Here is a 16726-nt window from a genome sequence, read left to right as displayed (position 1 = left end):
TGTTGTCGACATTTCGGAAGACTTTTATTGCATCCAACATGAGAACGTGTGGCTCTGTGGCGCAATGGATAGCGCATTGGACTTCTAGTGAGAGGCAGTGATTCAAAGGTTGTGGGTTCGAGCCCCACCAGAGTCGTGTTTTGTGTCGTTAACTCCTAGGCCTCCTTAGAACAGGCAAAAAATAATGAAATGGCTAAGGAAAAACTGATGAAGTAACAAAGGTTTGCTAATGCTGTCCTGTACAGTAGGATTGTCATTTCATTGGACTCCTGGCGAAGAGTAGTGATTCAAAGGTTGTGGGTTCGAGTTCCACCAGAGATTTTTTTTGTTTCAAATGTGACAGAAAATCATTTTCTATATGCTTGGCTTAAGGGTTAAGAGCACTGGTCTTCAGTTAAAACCTCACTAAGGCTTAATTGTTAGTATGGACTAGTAGAACAACCCAGTGTTGTTGATATTTCGGAAGACAAGAAAATAAAACTAAAACAGACTTGGCAAAATCAGGCTACAAAGTTAAGGCTACAGAGCACTGGTCTTGAGGTAAAACTTTCCTAGGGCTCAAATACTAGAATGGACTAGTTGAACATCTTAGCGTTGTTGACCTTTCAGAGGACTTGAATTGTATCCAGTTAGAAAACGTATGGCTCTGTGTCCTTTTTTAAAGTTAAGGGTTCAAAGCACTGGTCTTGAGTTAAAACCTCACTAAGGATTAAATATTAGTATGGACTAGAGGAAAAATCCAGTGTTGTCGACATTTCGGAAGACTTTTATTGCATCCAACATGAGAACGTGTGGCTCTGTGGCGCAATGGATAGCGCATTGGACTTCTAGTGAGAGGCAGTGATTCAAAGGTTGTGGGTTCGAGCCCCACCAGAGTCGTGTTTTGTGTCGTTAAGTCCTAGGCCTCCTTAGAACAGGCAAAAAATAATGAGATGGCTAAGGAAAAACTGATGAAGTAACAAAGGTTTGCTAATGCTGTCCTGTACAGTAGGATTGTCATTTCATTGGACTCCTGGCGAAGAGTACTGATTCAAAGGTTGTGGGTTCGAGTCCCACCAGAGCTTTTTTTTGTTTCAAATGTGACAGAAAATCATTTTCTATATGCTTGGCTTAAGGGTTAAGAGCACTGGTCTTCAGTTAAAACCTCACTAAGGCTTAATTGTTAGTATGGACTAGTAGAACAACCCAGTGTTGTTGATATTTCGGAAGACAAGAAAATAAAACTAAAACAGACTTGGCAAAATCAGGCTACAAAGTTAAGGCTACAGAGCACTGGTCTTGAGGTAAGACTTTCCTAGGGCTCAAATACTAGAATGGACTAGTTGAACATCTTAGCGTTGTTGACCTTTCAGAGGACTTGAATTGTATCCAGTTAGAAAACGTATGGCTCTGTGTCCTTTTTTAAAGTTAAGGGTTCAAAGCACTGGTCTTGAGTTAAAACCTCACTAAGGATTAAATATTAGTATGGACTAGAGGAAAAATCCAGTGTTGTCGACATTTCGGAAGACTTTTATTGCATCCAACATGAGAACGTGTGGCTCTGTGGCGCAATGGATAGCGCATTGGACTTCTAGTGAGAGGCAGTGATTCAAAGGTTGTGGGTTCGAGCCCCACCAGAGTCGTGTTTTGTGTCGTTAAGTCCTAGGCCTCCTTAGAACAGGCAAAAAATAATGAGATGGCTAAGGAAAAACTGATGAAGTAACAAAGGTTTGCTAATGCTGTCCTGTACAGTAGGATTGTCATTTCATTGGACTCCTGGCGAAGAGTACTGATTCAAAGGTTGTGGGTTCGAGTCCCACCAGAGCTTTTTTTTGTTTCAAATGTGACAGAAAATCATTTTCTATATGCTTGGCTTAAGGGTTAAGAGCACTGGTCTTCAGTTAAAACCTCACTAAGGCTTAATTGTTAGTATGGACTAGTAGAACAACCCAGTGTTGTTGATATTTCGGAAGACAAGAAAATAAAACTAAAACAGACTTGGCAAAATCAGGCTACAAAGTTAAGGCTACAGAGCACTGGTCTTGAGGTAAGACTTTCCTAGGGCTCAAATACTAGAATGAACTAGTTGAACATCTTAGCGTTGTTGACCTTTCAGAGGACTTGAATTTTATCCAGTTAGAAAACGTATGGCTCTGTGTCTGTTTTTTAAAGTTAAGGGTTCAAAGCACTGGTCTTGAGTTAAAACCTCACTAAGGATTAAATATTAGTATGGACTAGAGGAAAAATCCAGTGTTGTCGACATTTCGAAAGACTTTTATTGCATCCAACATGAAAACGTGTGGCTCTGTGGCGCAATGGATAGCGCATTGGACTTCTAGTGAGAGGCAGTGATTCAAAGGTTGTGGGTTCGAGTCCCACCAGAGTCGAGTTTTGTGTCATTAAGTCTTAAGCCACCTTAGAACAGGCAAAAAAGAATGAAATGGCTAAGGAAAAACTGATGAAGTAACAAAGGTTTGGTAATGCTGTCCTGTACAGTAGGATTGTCATTTCATTGGACTCCTGGCGAAGAGTAGTGATTCAAAGGTTGTGGGTTCGAGTTCCACCAGAGATTTTTTTTGTTTCAAATGTGACAGAAAAGCATTTTCTATATGCTTGGCTTAAGGGTTAAGAGCACTGGTCTTCAGTTAAAACCTCACTAAGGCTTAATTGTTAGTATGGACTAGTAGAACAACCCAGTGTTGTTGATATTTCGGAAGACAAGAAAATAAAACTAAAACAGACTTGGCAAAATCAGGCTACAAAGTTAAGGCTACAGAGCACTGGTCTTGAGGTAAAACTTTCCTAGGGCTCAAATACTAGAATGGACTAGTTGAACATCTTAGCGTTGTTGACCTTTCAGAGGACTTGAATTGTATCCAGTTAGAAAACGTATGGCTCTGTGTCCTTTTTTAAAGTTAAGGGTTCAAAGCACTGGTCTTGAATTAAAACCTCACTAAGGATTAAATATTAGTATGGACTAGAGGAAAAATCCAGTGTTGTCGACATTTCGAAAGACTTTTATTGCATCCAACATGAGAACGTGTGGCTCTGTGGCGCAATGGAAAGCGCAATGGAAAGCGCATTGGACTTCTAGTGAAATTCAGCGATTCAAAGGTTGTGGGTTCGAGCCCCACCAGAGTCGAGTTTAGTGTCGCTAAGTCCAAGGCCTCCTTAAAACAGGCAAAAAATAATGAAATGGCTAAGGAAAAACTGATGAAGTAACAAAGGTTTGCTAATGCTGTCCTGTACAGTAGGATTGTCATTTCATTGGACTCCTGGCGAAGAGTAGTGATTCAAAGGTTGTGGGTTAGAGTCCCACCAGAGTCGAGTTTTGTGTCATTAAGTCTTAAGCCACCTTAGAACAGGCAAAAAAGAATTAAATGGCTAAGGAAAAATTGATGAAGTAACAAAGGTCTGCTGATGCTGTCCTTTACAGTAGGATCGTCATTTCATTGGACTCCTGGCGAAGAGTAGTGATTCAAAGGTTGTGGGTTCGAGTTCCACCAGAGATTTTTTTTGTTTCAAATGTGACAGAAAATCATTTTCTATATGCTTGGCTTAAGGGTTAAGAGCACTGGTCTTCAGTTAAAACCTCACTAAGGCTTAATTGTTAGTATGGACTAGTAGAACAACCCAGTGTTGTTGATATTTCGGAAAACAAGAAAATAAAACTAAAACAGACTTGGCAAAACCAGGCTACAAAGTTAAGGCTACAGAGCACTGGTCTTGAGGTAAAACTTTCCTAGGGCTCAAATACTAGAATGGACTAGTAGAACATCTTAGCGTTGTTGACCTTTCGGAGGACTTGAATTGTATCCAGTTAGAAAACGTACGGCTCTGTGTCCTTTTTTAAACTTAAGGGTTCAAAGCACTGGTCTTGAGTTAAAACCTCAGTAAGGATTAAATATTAGTTTGGACTAGAGGAAAAATCCAGTGTTGTCGACATTTCGAAAGACTTTTATTGCATCCAAGATGAGAACGTGTGGCTCTGTGGCGCAATGGATAGCGCATTGGACTTCTAGTGTTTTGTGTCGTTAAGTCCAAGGCCTCCTTAAAACAGGCAAAAAATAATTAAATGGCTAAGGAAAAACTGATGAAGTAACAAAGGTTTGCTAATGCTGTCCTGTACAGTAGGATTGTCATTTCATTGGACTCCTGGCGAAGAGTAGTGATTCAAAGGTTGTGGGTTAGAGTTCCACCAGAGATTTTTTTTTTCAAATGTATAGAAAATCATTTTCTGTAGGCTTTGCTTAAGGGTTAAGAGCACTGGTCTTCTGTTAAAACCTCACTAAGGCTTAATTATTAGTATGGACTAGTAGAACAACCCAGTGTTGTTGATATTTCGGAAGACAAGAAAATAAAAATAAAACAGACTTGGCAAAACCAGGCTACAAAGTTAAGGCTACAGAGCACTGGTCTTGAGGTAAAACTTTCCTAGGGCTCAAATACTAGAATGGACTTTCCTAGGGCTCAAATACTAGAATGGACTAGTAGAACATCTTAGCGTTGTTGACCTTTCGGAGGACTTGAATTGTATCCAGTTAGAAAACGTACGGCTCTGTGTCCTTTTTTAAAGTTAAGGGTTCAAAGCACTGGTCTTGAGTTAAAACCTCACTAAGGATTAAATATTAGTATGGACTAGAGGAAAAATCCAGTGTTGTCGACATTTCGAAAGACTTTTATTGCATCCAACATGAGAACGTGTGGCTCTGTGGCGCAATGTATATTGAATTGGACTTCTAGTGAGAGGCAGTGATTCAAAGGTTGTGGGTTCGAGTCCCACCAGAGTCGAGTTTTGTGTCATTAAGTCTTAAGCCACCTTAGAACAGGCAAAAAAGAATGAAATGGCTAAGGAAAAACTGATGAAGTAACAAAGGTTTGCTAATGCTGTCCTGTACAGTAGGATTGTCATTTCATTGGACTCCTGGCGAAGAGTAGTGATTCAAAAGTTGTGGGTTCGAGTCCCACCAGAGCTTTTTTTTGTTTCAAATGTGACAGAAAATCATTTTCTATATGCTTGGCTTAAGGGTTAAGAGCACTGGTCTTCAGTTAAAACCTCACTAAGGCTTAATTGTTAGTATGGACTAGTAGAACAACCCAGTGTTGTTGATATTTCGGAAGACAAGAAAATAAAACTAAAACAGACTTGGCAAAATCAGGCTACAAAGTTAAGGCTACAGAGCACTGGTCTTGAGGTTAAACTTTCCTAGGGCTCAAATACTAGAATGGACTAGTTGAACATCTTAGCGTTGTTGACCTTTCAGAGGACTTGAATTGTATCCAGTTAGAAAACGTATGGCTCTGTGTCCTATTTTAAAGTTAAGGGTTCAAAGCACTGGTCTTTAGTTAAAACCTCACTAAGGAATAAATATTAGTATGGACTAGAGGAAAAATCCAGTGTTGTCGACATTTCGAAAGACTTTTATTGCATCCAACATGAGAACATGTGGCTCTGTGGCGCAATGGATAGCGCATTGGACTTCTAGTGAGAGGCAGTGATTCAAAGGTTGTGGGTTCGAGTCCCACCAGAGTCGTGTTTTGTGTCGTTAAGTCCTAGGCCTCCTTAGAACAGGCAAAAAATAATGAAATGGCTAAGGAAAAACTGATGAAGTAACAAAGGTTTGCTAATGCTGTCCTGTACAGTAGGATTGTCATTTCATTGGACTCCTGGCGAAGAGTAGTGATTCAAAGGTTGTGGGTTCGAGTCCCACCAGAGCTTTTTTTTGTTTCAAATGTGACAGAAAATCATTTTCTATATGCTTGGCTTAAGGGTTAAGAGCACTGGTCTTCAGTTAAAAACTCACTAAGGCTTAATTGTTAGTATGGACTAGTAGAACAACCCAGTGTTGTTGATATTTCGGAAGACAATAAAATAAAACTAAAACAGACTTGGCAAAATCAGGCTACAAAGTTAAGGCTACAGAGCACTGGTCTTGAGGTTAAACTTTCCTAGGGCTCAAATACTAGAATGGACTAGTTGAACATCTTAGCGTTGTTGACCTTTCAGAGGACTTGAATTGTATCCAGTTAGAAAACGTATGGCTCTGTGTCCTATTTTAAAGTTAAGGGTTCAAAGCACTGGTCTTTAGTTAAAACCTCACTAAGGAATAAATATTAGTATGGACTAGAGGAAAAATCCAGTGTTGTCGACATTTCGAAAGACTTTTATTGCATCCAACATGAGAACGTGTGGCTCTGTGGCGCAATGGATAGCGCATTGGACTTCTAGTAAGAGGCAATGATTCAAAGGTTGTGGGTTCAAGTCCCACCAGAGTCGAGTTTTGTGTCATTAAGTCTTAAGCCACCTTAGAACAGGCAAAAAAGAATGAAATGGCTAAGGAAAAATTGATGAAGTAACAAAGGTCTGCTGATACTGTCCTTTACAGTAGGATCGTCATTTCATTGGACTCCTGGCGAAGAGTAGTGATTCAAAGGTTGTGGGTTCAAGTTCCACCAGAGATTTTTTTTGTTTCAAATGTGACAGAAAATCATTTTCTATATGCTTGGCTTAAGGGTTAAGAGCACTGGTCTTCAGTGAAAACCTCACTAAGGCTTAATTGTTAGTATGGACTAGTAGAACAACCCAGTGTTGTTGATATTTCGGAAGACAAGAAAATAAAACTAAAACAGACTTGGCAAAACCAGGCTACAAAGTTAAGGCTACAGAGCACTGGTCTTGAGGTAAAACTTTCCTAGGGCTCAAATACTAGAATGAACTAGTAGAACATCTTAGCGTTGTTGACCTTTCGGAGGACTTGAATTGTATCCAGTTAGAAAACGGACGGCTCTGTGTCCTTTTTTAAAGTTAAGGGTTCAAAGCACTGGTCTTGAATTAAAACCTCAGTAAGGATTAAATATTAGTATGGACTAGAGGAAAAATCCAGTGTTGTCGACATTTCGAAAGATTTTTATTGCATCCAACATGAGAACGTGTGGCTCTGTGGCGCAATGGATAGCGCATTGGACTTCTAGTGAGAGGCAGTGATTCAAAGGTAGTGGGTTCGAGTCCCACCAGAGTCAAGTTTTGTGTCATTAAGTCTTAGGCCTCCTTAGAACAGGCAAAAAATAATGAAATGGCTAAGGAAAAACTGATGAAGTAACAAAGGTTTGCTCATGCTGTCCTGTACAGTAGGATTGTCATTTCATTGGACTCCTGGCGAAGAGTAGTGATTCAAAGGTTGTGGGTTCGAGTCCCACCAGAGCTTTTTTTTGTTTCAAATGTGACAGAAAATCATTTTCTATATGCTTGGCTTAAGGGTTAAGAGCACTGGTCTTCAGTTAAAACCTCACTAATGCTTAATTATTAGTATGGACTAGTAGAACAACCAAGTGTTGTTGATATTTCGGAAGACAAGAAAATAAAACTAAAACAGACTTGGCAAAACCAGGCTACAAAGTTAAGGCTACAGAACACTGTTCTTGAGGTAATACTTTCCTAGGGCTCAAATACTAGAATGGACTAGTAGAACATCTTAGCGTTGTTGACCTTTCGGAGGACTTGAATTGTATCCAGTTAGAAAACGTACGGCTCTGTGTCCTTTTTAAAAGTTAAGGGTTCAAAGCACTGGTCTTGAGTTAAAACCTCACTAAGGATTAAATATTAGTATGGACTAGAGGAAAAATCCAGTGTTGTCGACATTTCGAAAGACTTTTATTGCATCCGACATGAGAATGTGTGGCTCTATGGCGCAATGGATAGCGCATTGGACTTCTAGCGAGAGGCAGTGATTCAAAGGTTGTGGGTTCAAGTCCCACCGGAGTTGAGTTTTGTGTCGTTAAGTCTTAGGCCTCCTTAGAACAGGCAAAAAATAATGAAATGGCTAAGGAATAACTGATGAAGTAACAAAGGTTTGCTAATGCTGTCCTGTAAAGTAGGATCGTCATTTTATTGGACTCCTGGCGAAGAGTAGTGATTCAAAGGTTGTGGGTTCGAGTCCCACCAGAGCTTTATTTTGTTTCAAATGTGACAGAAAATCATTTTCCATATACTTGGCTTAAGGGTTAAGAGCACTGGTCTTCAGTTAAATCCTCACTAAGGCTTAATTATTAGTATGGACTAGTAGAACAACCCAGTGTTGTTGATATTTCGGAAGACAAGAAAATAAAACTAAAACAGACTGGGCAAAACCAGGCTACAAAGTTAAGGCTACAGAGCAAAACAGAGGTAAAACTTTCCTAGGGCTCAAATACTAGAATGGACTAGTAGAACATCTTAGCGTTGTTGACCTTTCGGAGGACTTGAATTGTATTCAGTTAGAAAACATACGGCTGTGTGTCATTTTTTAAAGTTAAGGGTTCAAAGCACTGGTCTTGAGTTAAAACCTCACTAAGGATTAAATATTAGTATGGACTAGAGGAAAAATCCAGTGTTGTCGACATTTCCAAAGACTTTTATTGCATCCAACATGAGAATGTGTGGCTCTGTGGCGCAATGGATAGCGCATTGGACTTCTAGTGAGAGACAGTGATTCAAAGGTTGTGGGTTCGAGTCCCACCAGAGTCGAGTTTTGTGTCGTTAAGTCTTAGGCCTCCTTAGAACAGGCAAAAAATAATGAAATGGCTAAGGAATAACTGATGAAGTAACAAAGGTTTGCTAATGCTGTCCTGTAGAGTAGGATTGTCATTTCATTGTACTCCTGGCGAAGAGCAGTGATTCAAAGGTTGTGGGTTCGAGTCCCACGACAGCTTTTTTTTGTTTCAAATGTGACAGAAAATCATTTTCTATATGCTTGGCTTAAGGGTTAAGAGCACTGGTCTTGAGTTAAAACCTCACTAAGGATTAAATATTAGTATGGACTAGAGGAAAAATCCAGTGTTGTCGACATTTCGAAAGACTTTTATTGCATCCAACAAGAGAATGTGTGGCTCTGTGGCGCAATGGATAGCACATTGGACTTCTAGTGTGAGGCAGTAATTAAAGGTTGTGGGTTCGAGTCCCACCAGAGTCTAGTTTTGTGTCATTAAGTCTCAGGCCACCTTAGAACAGGCAAAAAAGAAGGAAATGGCTAAGGAAAAATTGATGAAGTAACAAAGGTCTGCTGATTCTGTCCTTTACAGTAGGATCGTCATTTCATTGGACTCCTGGCGAAGAGCAGTGATTCAAAGGTTGTGGGTTCGAGTCCCACCAGAGCTTTTTTTTGTTTCAAATGTGACAGAAAATCATTTTCTATATGCTTGGCTTAAGGGTTAAGAGCACTGGTCTTCAGTTAAAACCTCACTAAGGCTTAATTATTAGTATGGACTAGTAGAACAACCCAGTGTTGTTGATATTTCGGAAGACAAGAAAATAAAACTAAAACAGACTTGGCAAAATCAGGCTACAAAGTTAAGGCTACAGAGCACTGGTCTTGAGGTTAAACTTTCCTAGGGCTCATATACTAGAATGGACTAGTAGAACATCTTAGCGTTGTTGACCTTTCGGAGGACTTGAATTGCATCCAGTTAGAAAACGTACGTCTCTGTGTCCTTTTTTAAAGTTAAGGGTTCAAAGCACTGATCTTCAGTTAAAACCTCACTAAGGATTAAATATTAGTATGGACTAGAGGAAAAATCCAGTATTGTCGACATTTCGAAAGACATATTGCATCCAACATGAGAACGTGTGGCTCTGTGGCGCATTGGATAGCGCGTTGGACTTTTAGTGAGAGGCAGTGATTCAAAGGTTGTGGGTGCGAGTCCCAACAGAGTTGAGTTTTGTGTCGTTAAGTCTTAGGCCTCCTTAGAACAGGCAAAAAATAATGAAATGGCTAAGGAAAAACTGATGAAATAACAAAGGTTTGCTAATGCTGTCCTTTACAGTAGGATTGTCATTTCATTGGACTCCTGGCGAAGAGTAGTGATTCAAAAGTTGTGGGTTCGAGTCCCACCAGAGCTTTTTTTGGTTTCAAATGTGACAGAAAATCATTTTCTATATGCTTGGCTTAAGGGTTAAGAGCACTGGTCTTCAGTTAAAACCTCACTAAGGCTTAATTATTAGTATGGACTAGTAGAACAACCCAGTGTTGTTGATATTTCGGAAGACAAGAAAATAAAACTAAAACAGACTTGGCAAAACCAGGCTACAAAGTTAAGGCTACAGAGCACTGGTCTTGAGGTAAAACTTTCCTAGGGCTCAAATACTAGAATGGACTAGTAGAACATCTTAGCGTTGTTGACCTTTCGGAGGACTTGAATTGTATCCAGTTAGAAAACGTACGGCTCTGTGTCCTTTTTTAAAGTTAAGGGTTCAAAGCACTGGTCTTGAATTAAAACCTCAGTAAGGATTAAATATTAGTATGGACTAGAGGAAAAATCCAGTGTTGTCGACATTTCGAAAGATTTTTATTGCATCCAACATGAGAACGTGTGGCTCTGTGGCGCAATGGATAGCGCATTGGACTTCTAGTGAGAGGCAGTGATTCAAAGGTAGTGGGTTCGAGTCCCACCAGAGTCAAGTTTTGTGTCATTAAGTCTTAGGCCTCCTTAGAACAGGCAAAAAATAATGAAATGGCTAAGGAAAAACTGATGAAGTAACAAAGGTTTGCTAATGCTGTCCTGTACAGTAGGATTGTCATTTCATTGGACTCCTGGCAAAGAGTAGTGATTCAAAGGTTGTGGGTTTGAGTCCCACCAGAGCTTTTTTTTGTTTCAAATGTGACAGAAAATCATTTTCTATATGCTTGGCTTAAGGGTTAAGAGCACTGGTCTTCAGTTAAAACCTCACTAAGGCTTAATTATTGGTATGGACTAGTAGAACAACCAAGTGTTGTTGATATTTCGGAAGACAAGAAAATAAAAATAAAACAGACTTGGCAAAACCAGGCTACAAAGTTAAGGCTACAGAACACTGTTCTTGAGGTAAAACTTTCCTAGGGCTCAAATACTAGAATGGACTAGTAGAACATCTTAACGTTGTTGACCTTTCGGAGGACTTGAATTGTATCCAGTTAGAAAACGTACGGCTCTGTGTCCTTTTTTAAAGTTAAGGGTTCAAAGCACTGGTCTTGCGTTAAAACCTCACTAAGGATTAAATATTAGTATGGACTAGAGGAAAAATCCAGTGTTGTCGACATTTCGAAAGACTTTTATTGCATCCGACATGAGAATGTGTGGCTCTATGGCGCAATGGATAGCGCATTGGACTACTAGCGAGAGGCAGTGATTCAAAGGTTGTGGGTTTAAGTCCCACCGGAGTTGAGTTTTGTGTCGTTAAGTCTTAGGCCTCCTTAGAACAGGCAAAAAATAATGAAATGGCTAAGGAATAACTGATGAAGTAACAAAGGTTTGCTAATGCTGTCCTGTAAAGTAGGATCGTCATTTTATTGGACTCCTGGCGAAGAGTAGTGATTCAAAGGTTGTGGGTTCGAGTCCCACCAGAGCTTTATTTTGTTTCAAATGTGACAGAAAATCATTTTCCATATACTTGGTTTAAGGGTTAAGAGCACTGGTCTTCAGTTAAAACCTCACTAAGGCTTAATTATTAGTATGGACTAGTAGAACAACCCAGTGTTGTTGATATTTCGGAAGACAAGAAAATAAAACTAAAACAGACTGGGCAAAACCAGGCTACAAAGTTAAGGCTACAGAGCAAAACAGAGGTAAAACTTTCCTAGGGCTCAAATACTAGAATGGACTAGTAGAACATCTTAGCGTTGTTGACCTTTCGGAGGACTTGAATTGTATCCAGTTAGAAAACGTACGGCTGTGTGTCCTTTTTTAAAGTTAAGGGTTCAAAGCACTGGTCTTGAGTTAAAACCTCACTAAGGATTAAATATTAGTATGGACTAGAGGAAAAATCCAGTATTGTCGACATTTCGAAAGACTTTTATTGCATCCAACATGAGAAAATGTGGCTCTGTGGTGCAATGGATAGCGCATTGGACTTCTAGTGAGAGGCAGTGATTCAAAGGTTGTGGGTTCAAGTCCCACCAGAGTCGAGTTTTGTGTCGTTAAGTTTTAGGCCTCCTTAGAACAGGCAAAAAATAATGAAATGGCAAAGGAAAAACTGATGAAGTAACAAAGGTTTGCTAATGCTGTCCTGTACAGTAGGATTTTCATTTCATTGGACTCCTGGCGAAGAGTAGTGATTCAAAGGTTGTGGGTTCGAGTCCCACCTGAGCTTTTTTTTGTTTCAAATGTGACAGAAAATCATTTTCTATATGCTTGGCTTAAGGGTTAAGAGCACTGGTCTTCAGTTAAAACCTCACTAAGGCTTAATTATTAGTATGGACTAGTAGAACAACCCAGTGTTGTTGATATTTCGGAAGACAAGAAAATAAAACTAAAACAGACTGGGCAAAACCAGGCTACAAAGTTAAGGCTACAGAGCACTGGTCTTGAGGTAAAACTTTCCTAGGGCTCAAATACTAGAATGGACTAGTAGAACATCTTAGCGTTGTTGACCTTTCGGAGGACTTGAATTGTATTCAGTTAGAAAACGTACGGCTCTGTGTCCTTTTTTAAAGTTAAGGGTTCAAAGCACTGGTCTTGAGTTAAAACCTCACTAAGGATTAAATATTAGTATGGACTAGAGGAAAAATCCAGTGTTGTCGACATTTCGAAAGACTTTTATTGCATCCAACATGAGAACGTGTGGCTCTGTGGCGCAATGGATAGCGCATTGGACTTCTAGTGAGAGGCAGTGATTCAAAGGTTGTGGGTTCGAGTCCCACCAGAGTCGAGTTTTGTGTCGTTAAGTCTTAGGCCTCCTTAGAACAGGCAAAAAATAATGAAATGGCTAAGGAAAAACTGATGAAGTAACAAAGGTTTGCTAATGCTGTCCTGTAGAGTTGGATTGTCATTTCATTGGACTCCTGGCGAAGAGTAGTGATTCAAAGGTTGTGGGTTCGAGTCCCACCAGAGCTTTTTTTTGTTTCAAATGTGACAGAAAATCATTTTCTATATGCTTGGCTTAAGGGTTAAGAGCACTGGTCTTCAGTTAAAACCTCACTAAGGCTTAATTATTAGTATGGACTAGTAGAACAACCCAGTGTTGTTGATATTTCGGAAGACAAGAAAATAAAACTAAAACAGACTTGGCAAAACCAGGCTACAAAGTTAAGGCTACAGAGCACTGGTCTTGAGGTAAAACTTTCCTAGGGCTCAAATACTAGAATGGACTAGTAGAACATCTTAGCGTTGTTGACCTTTCGGAGGACTTGAATTGTATCCAGTTAGAAAACGTACGGCTCTGTGTCCTTTTTTAAAGTTAAGGGTTCAAAGCACTGGTCTTGAATTAAAACCTCAGTAAGGATTAAATATTAGTATGGACTAGAGGAAAAATCCAGTGTTGTCGACATTTCGAAAGATTTTTATTGCATCCAACATGAGAACGTGTGGCTCTGTGGCGCAATGGATAGCGCATTGGACTTCTAGTGAGAGGCAGTGATTCAAAGGTAGTGGGTTCGAGTCCCACCAGAGTCAAGTTTTGTGTCATTAAGTCTTAGGCCTCCTTAGAACAGGCAAAAAATAATGAAATGGCTAAGGAAAAACTGATGAAGTAACAAAGGTTTGCTAATGCTGTCCTGTACAGTAGGATTGTCATTTCATTGGACTCCTGGCAAAGAGTAGTGATTCAAAGGTTGTGGGTTTGAGTCCCACCAGAGCTTTTTTTTGTTTCAAATGTGACAGAAAATCATTTTCTATATGCTTGGCTTAAGGGTTAAGAGCACTGGTCTTCAGTTAAAACCTCACTAAGGCTTAATTATTGGTATGGACTAGTAGAACAACCAAGTGTTGTTGATATTTCGGAAGACAAGAAAATAAAAATAAAACAGACTTGGCAAAACCAGGCTACAAAGTTAAGGCTACAGAACACTGTTCTTGAGGTAAAACTTTCCTAGGGCTCAAATACTAGAATGGACTAGTAGAACATCTTAACGTTGTTGACCTTTCGGAGGACTTGAATTGTATCCAGTTAGAAAACGTACGGCTCTGTGTCCTTTTTTAAAGTTAAGGGTTCAAAGCACTGGTCTTGCGTTAAAACCTCACTAAGGATTAAATATTAGTATGGACTAGAGGAAAAATCCAGTGTTGTCGACATTTCGAAAGACTTTTATTGCATCCGACATGAGAATGTGTGGCTCTATGGCGCAATGGATAGCGCATTGGACTACTAGCGAGAGGCAGTGATTCAAAGGTTGTGGGTTTAAGTCCCACCGGAGTTGAGTTTTGTGTCGTTAAGTCTTAGGCCTCCTTAGAACAGGCAAAAAATAATGAAATGGCTAAGGAATAACTGATGAAGTAACAAAGGTTTGCTAATGCTGTCCTGTAAAGTAGGATCGTCATTTTATTGGACTCCTGGCGAAGAGTAGTGATTCAAAGGTTGTGGGTTCGAGTCCCACCAGAGCTTTATTTTGTTTCAAATGTGACAGAAAATCATTTTCCATATACTTGGTTTAAGGGTTAAGAGCACTGGTCTTCAGTTAAAACCTCACTAAGGCTTAATTATTAGTATGGACTAGTAGAACAACCCAGTGTTGTTGATATTTCGGAAGACAAGAAAATAAAACTAAAACAGACTGGGCAAAACCAGGCTACAAAGTTAAGGCTACAGAGCAAAACAGAGGTAAAACTTTCCTAGGGCTCAAATACTAGAATGGACTAGTAGAACATCTTAGCGTTGTTGACCTTTCGGAGGACTTGAATTGTATCCAGTTAGAAAACGTACGGCTGTGTGTCCTTTTTTAAAGTTAAGGGTTCAAAGCACTGGTCTTGAGTTAAAACCTCACTAAGGATTAAATATTAGTATGGACTAGAGGAAAAATCCAGTATTGTCGACATTTCGAAAGACTTTTATTGCATCCAACATGAGAAAATGTGGCTCTGTGGTGCAATGGATAGCGCATTGGACTTCTAGTGAGAGGCAGTGATTCAAAGGTTGTGGGTTCAAGTCCCACCAGAGTCGAGTTTTGTGTCGTTAAGTTTTAGGCCTCCTTAGAACAGGCAAAAAATAATGAAATGGCAAAGGAAAAACTGATGAAGTAACAAAGGTTTGCTAATGCTGTCCTGTACAGTAGGATTTTCATTTCATTGGACTCCTGGCGAAGAGTAGTGATTCAAAGGTTGTGGGTTCGAGTCCCACCTGAGCTTTTTTTTGTTTCAAATGTGACAGAAAATCATTTTCTATATGCTTGGCTTAAGGGTTAAGAGCACTGGTCTTCAGTTAAAACCTCACTAAGGCTTAATTATTAGTATGGACTAGTAGAACAACCCAGTGTTGTTGATATTTCGGAAGACAAGAAAATAAAACTAAAACAGACTGGGCAAAACCAGGCTACAAAGTTAAGGCTACAGAGCACTGGTCTTGAGGTAAAACTTTCCTAGGGCTCAAATACTAGAATGGACTAGTAGAACATCTTAGCGTTGTTGACCTTTCGGAGGACTTGAATTGTATTCAGTTAGAAAACGTACGGCTCTGTGTCCTTTTTTAAAGTTAAGGGTTCAAAGCACTGGTCTTGAGTTAAAACCTCACTAAGGATTAAATATTAGTATGGACTAGAGGAAAAATCCAGTGTTGTCGACATTTCGAAAGACTTTTATTGCATCCAACATGAGAACGTGTGGCTCTGTGGCGCAATGGATAGCGCATTGGACTTCTAGTGAGAGGCAGTGATTCAAAGGTTGTGGGTTCGAGTCCCACCAGAGTCGAGTTTTGTGTCGTTAAGTCTTAGGCCTCCTTAGAACAGGCAAAAAATAATGAAATGGCTAAGGAAAAACTGATGAAGTAACAAAGGTTTGCTAATGCTGTCCTGTAGAGTTGGATTGTCATTTCATTGGACTCCTGGCGAAGAGTAGTGATTCAAAGGTTGTGGGTTCGAGTCCCACCAGAGCTTTTTTTTGTTTCAAATGTGACAGAAAATCATTTTCTATATGCTTGGCTTAAGGGTTAAGAGCACTGGTCTTCAGTTAAAACCTCACTAAGGCTTAATTGTTAGTATGGACTAGTAGAACAACCCAGTGCTGTTGATGTTTCGGAAAACAAGAAAATAAAAATAAAACAGACTTGGCAAAATCAGGCTACAAAGTTAAGGCTACAGAGCACTGGTCTTGAGGTAAAACTTTCCTAGCGCTCAAATACTAGAATGGACTAGTAGAACATCTTAGCGTTGTTGACCTGTCGGAGGACTTGAATTGTATCCAGTTAGAAAACGTACGGCTCTGTGTCCTTTTTTAAAGTTAAGGGTTCAAAGCACTGGTCTTGAGTTAAAACCTCACTAAGGATTAAATATTAGTATGAACTAGAGGAAAAATCCAGTGTTGTCGACATTTCGAAAGACTTTTATTGCATCCAACATGACAATGTGTGGCTCTGTGGCGCAATGGATAGCGCATTAGACTTCTAGTGAGAGACAGTGATTCAAAGGTTGTGGGTTCGAGTCCCACCGGAGTCGAGTTTTGTGTCGTTAAGTCTTAGGCCTCCTTAGAACAGGCAAAAAAGAATGAAATGGCTAAGGAAAAACTGATGAAGTAACAAAGGTGCGCTGATGCTGTCCTGTACAGTAGGATTGTCATTTCATTGGACTCCTGGCAAAGAGTAGTGATTCAAAGGTTGTGGGTTCGAGTCCCACCAGAGATTTATTTTGTTTCAAATGTGACAGAAAATCATTTTCTATACGCTTGGGTTAAGAGCACTGGTCTTCAGTTAAAACCTCACTAAGGCTTAATTATTAGGAAAAACTGATGAAGTAACAAAGGTGCACTGATGCTGTCCTGTACAGTAGGATTGTCATTTCAATGGACTCCTGGCAAAGAGTAGTGATTCAAAGGT

At 39.7% G+C, this 16726-nt stretch overlaps 17 non-coding genes across 17 annotated transcripts; all 17 read left to right on the top strand.

Annotated features, from left to right (window-relative positions):
* Positions 1-50: 50 nt before the first annotated feature.
* TRNAR-UCU (transfer RNA arginine (anticodon UCU)) lies at positions 51-136 on the top strand. The gene is given in 2 exon segments: positions 51-87; positions 101-136. It is a non-coding gene; the product is annotated as a tRNA-Arg (tRNA).
* A 657-nt stretch (positions 137-793) lies between these two features.
* Positions 794-879, top strand: TRNAR-UCU (transfer RNA arginine (anticodon UCU)). The gene is given in 2 exon segments: positions 794-830; positions 844-879. It is a non-coding gene; the product is annotated as a tRNA-Arg (tRNA).
* A 657-nt stretch (positions 880-1536) lies between these two features.
* TRNAR-UCU (transfer RNA arginine (anticodon UCU)) lies at positions 1537-1622 on the top strand. The gene is given in 2 exon segments: positions 1537-1573; positions 1587-1622. It is a non-coding gene; the product is annotated as a tRNA-Arg (tRNA).
* Positions 1623-2280: 658 nt separating this feature from the next.
* On the top strand, positions 2281-2366 carry TRNAR-UCU (transfer RNA arginine (anticodon UCU)). Its single transcript is given in 2 exon segments — positions 2281-2317; positions 2331-2366. It is a non-coding gene; the product is annotated as a tRNA-Arg (tRNA).
* Positions 2367-3023: 657 nt separating this feature from the next.
* On the top strand, positions 3024-3121 carry TRNAR-UCU (transfer RNA arginine (anticodon UCU)). The gene is given in 2 exon segments: positions 3024-3072; positions 3086-3121. It is a non-coding gene; the product is annotated as a tRNA-Arg (tRNA).
* A 2306-nt stretch (positions 3122-5427) lies between these two features.
* TRNAR-UCU (transfer RNA arginine (anticodon UCU)) lies at positions 5428-5513 on the top strand. The gene is given in 2 exon segments: positions 5428-5464; positions 5478-5513. It is a non-coding gene; the product is annotated as a tRNA-Arg (tRNA).
* Positions 5514-6170: 657 nt separating this feature from the next.
* TRNAR-UCU (transfer RNA arginine (anticodon UCU)) lies at positions 6171-6256 on the top strand. Its single transcript is given in 2 exon segments — positions 6171-6207; positions 6221-6256. It is a non-coding gene; the product is annotated as a tRNA-Arg (tRNA).
* Positions 6257-6913: 657 nt separating this feature from the next.
* TRNAR-UCU (transfer RNA arginine (anticodon UCU)) lies at positions 6914-6999 on the top strand. The gene is given in 2 exon segments: positions 6914-6950; positions 6964-6999. It is a non-coding gene; the product is annotated as a tRNA-Arg (tRNA).
* A 657-nt stretch (positions 7000-7656) lies between these two features.
* TRNAR-UCU (transfer RNA arginine (anticodon UCU)) lies at positions 7657-7742 on the top strand. The gene is given in 2 exon segments: positions 7657-7693; positions 7707-7742. It is a non-coding gene; the product is annotated as a tRNA-Arg (tRNA).
* A 654-nt stretch (positions 7743-8396) lies between these two features.
* On the top strand, positions 8397-8482 carry TRNAR-UCU (transfer RNA arginine (anticodon UCU)). The gene is given in 2 exon segments: positions 8397-8433; positions 8447-8482. It is a non-coding gene; the product is annotated as a tRNA-Arg (tRNA).
* Positions 8483-10325: 1843 nt separating this feature from the next.
* On the top strand, positions 10326-10411 carry TRNAR-UCU (transfer RNA arginine (anticodon UCU)). Its single transcript is given in 2 exon segments — positions 10326-10362; positions 10376-10411. It is a non-coding gene; the product is annotated as a tRNA-Arg (tRNA).
* A 1397-nt stretch (positions 10412-11808) lies between these two features.
* Positions 11809-11894, top strand: TRNAR-UCU (transfer RNA arginine (anticodon UCU)). Its single transcript is given in 2 exon segments — positions 11809-11845; positions 11859-11894. It is a non-coding gene; the product is annotated as a tRNA-Arg (tRNA).
* A 657-nt stretch (positions 11895-12551) lies between these two features.
* On the top strand, positions 12552-12637 carry TRNAR-UCU (transfer RNA arginine (anticodon UCU)). The gene is given in 2 exon segments: positions 12552-12588; positions 12602-12637. It is a non-coding gene; the product is annotated as a tRNA-Arg (tRNA).
* A 657-nt stretch (positions 12638-13294) lies between these two features.
* On the top strand, positions 13295-13380 carry TRNAR-UCU (transfer RNA arginine (anticodon UCU)). Its single transcript is given in 2 exon segments — positions 13295-13331; positions 13345-13380. It is a non-coding gene; the product is annotated as a tRNA-Arg (tRNA).
* Positions 13381-14777: 1397 nt separating this feature from the next.
* Positions 14778-14863, top strand: TRNAR-UCU (transfer RNA arginine (anticodon UCU)). Its single transcript is given in 2 exon segments — positions 14778-14814; positions 14828-14863. It is a non-coding gene; the product is annotated as a tRNA-Arg (tRNA).
* A 657-nt stretch (positions 14864-15520) lies between these two features.
* Positions 15521-15606, top strand: TRNAR-UCU (transfer RNA arginine (anticodon UCU)). The gene is given in 2 exon segments: positions 15521-15557; positions 15571-15606. It is a non-coding gene; the product is annotated as a tRNA-Arg (tRNA).
* Positions 15607-16263: 657 nt separating this feature from the next.
* Positions 16264-16349, top strand: TRNAR-UCU (transfer RNA arginine (anticodon UCU)). The gene is given in 2 exon segments: positions 16264-16300; positions 16314-16349. It is a non-coding gene; the product is annotated as a tRNA-Arg (tRNA).
* Positions 16350-16726: the final 377 nt, after the last annotated feature.

Source organism: Hyla sarda, chromosome 3, assembly GCF_029499605.1.
Source record: "Hyla sarda isolate aHylSar1 chromosome 3, aHylSar1.hap1, whole genome shotgun sequence".
Lineage (NCBI taxonomy): Eukaryota > Metazoa > Chordata > Amphibia > Anura > Hylidae > Hyla > Hyla sarda.
This window is presented reverse-complemented; position numbering and strand designations above follow the sequence as displayed.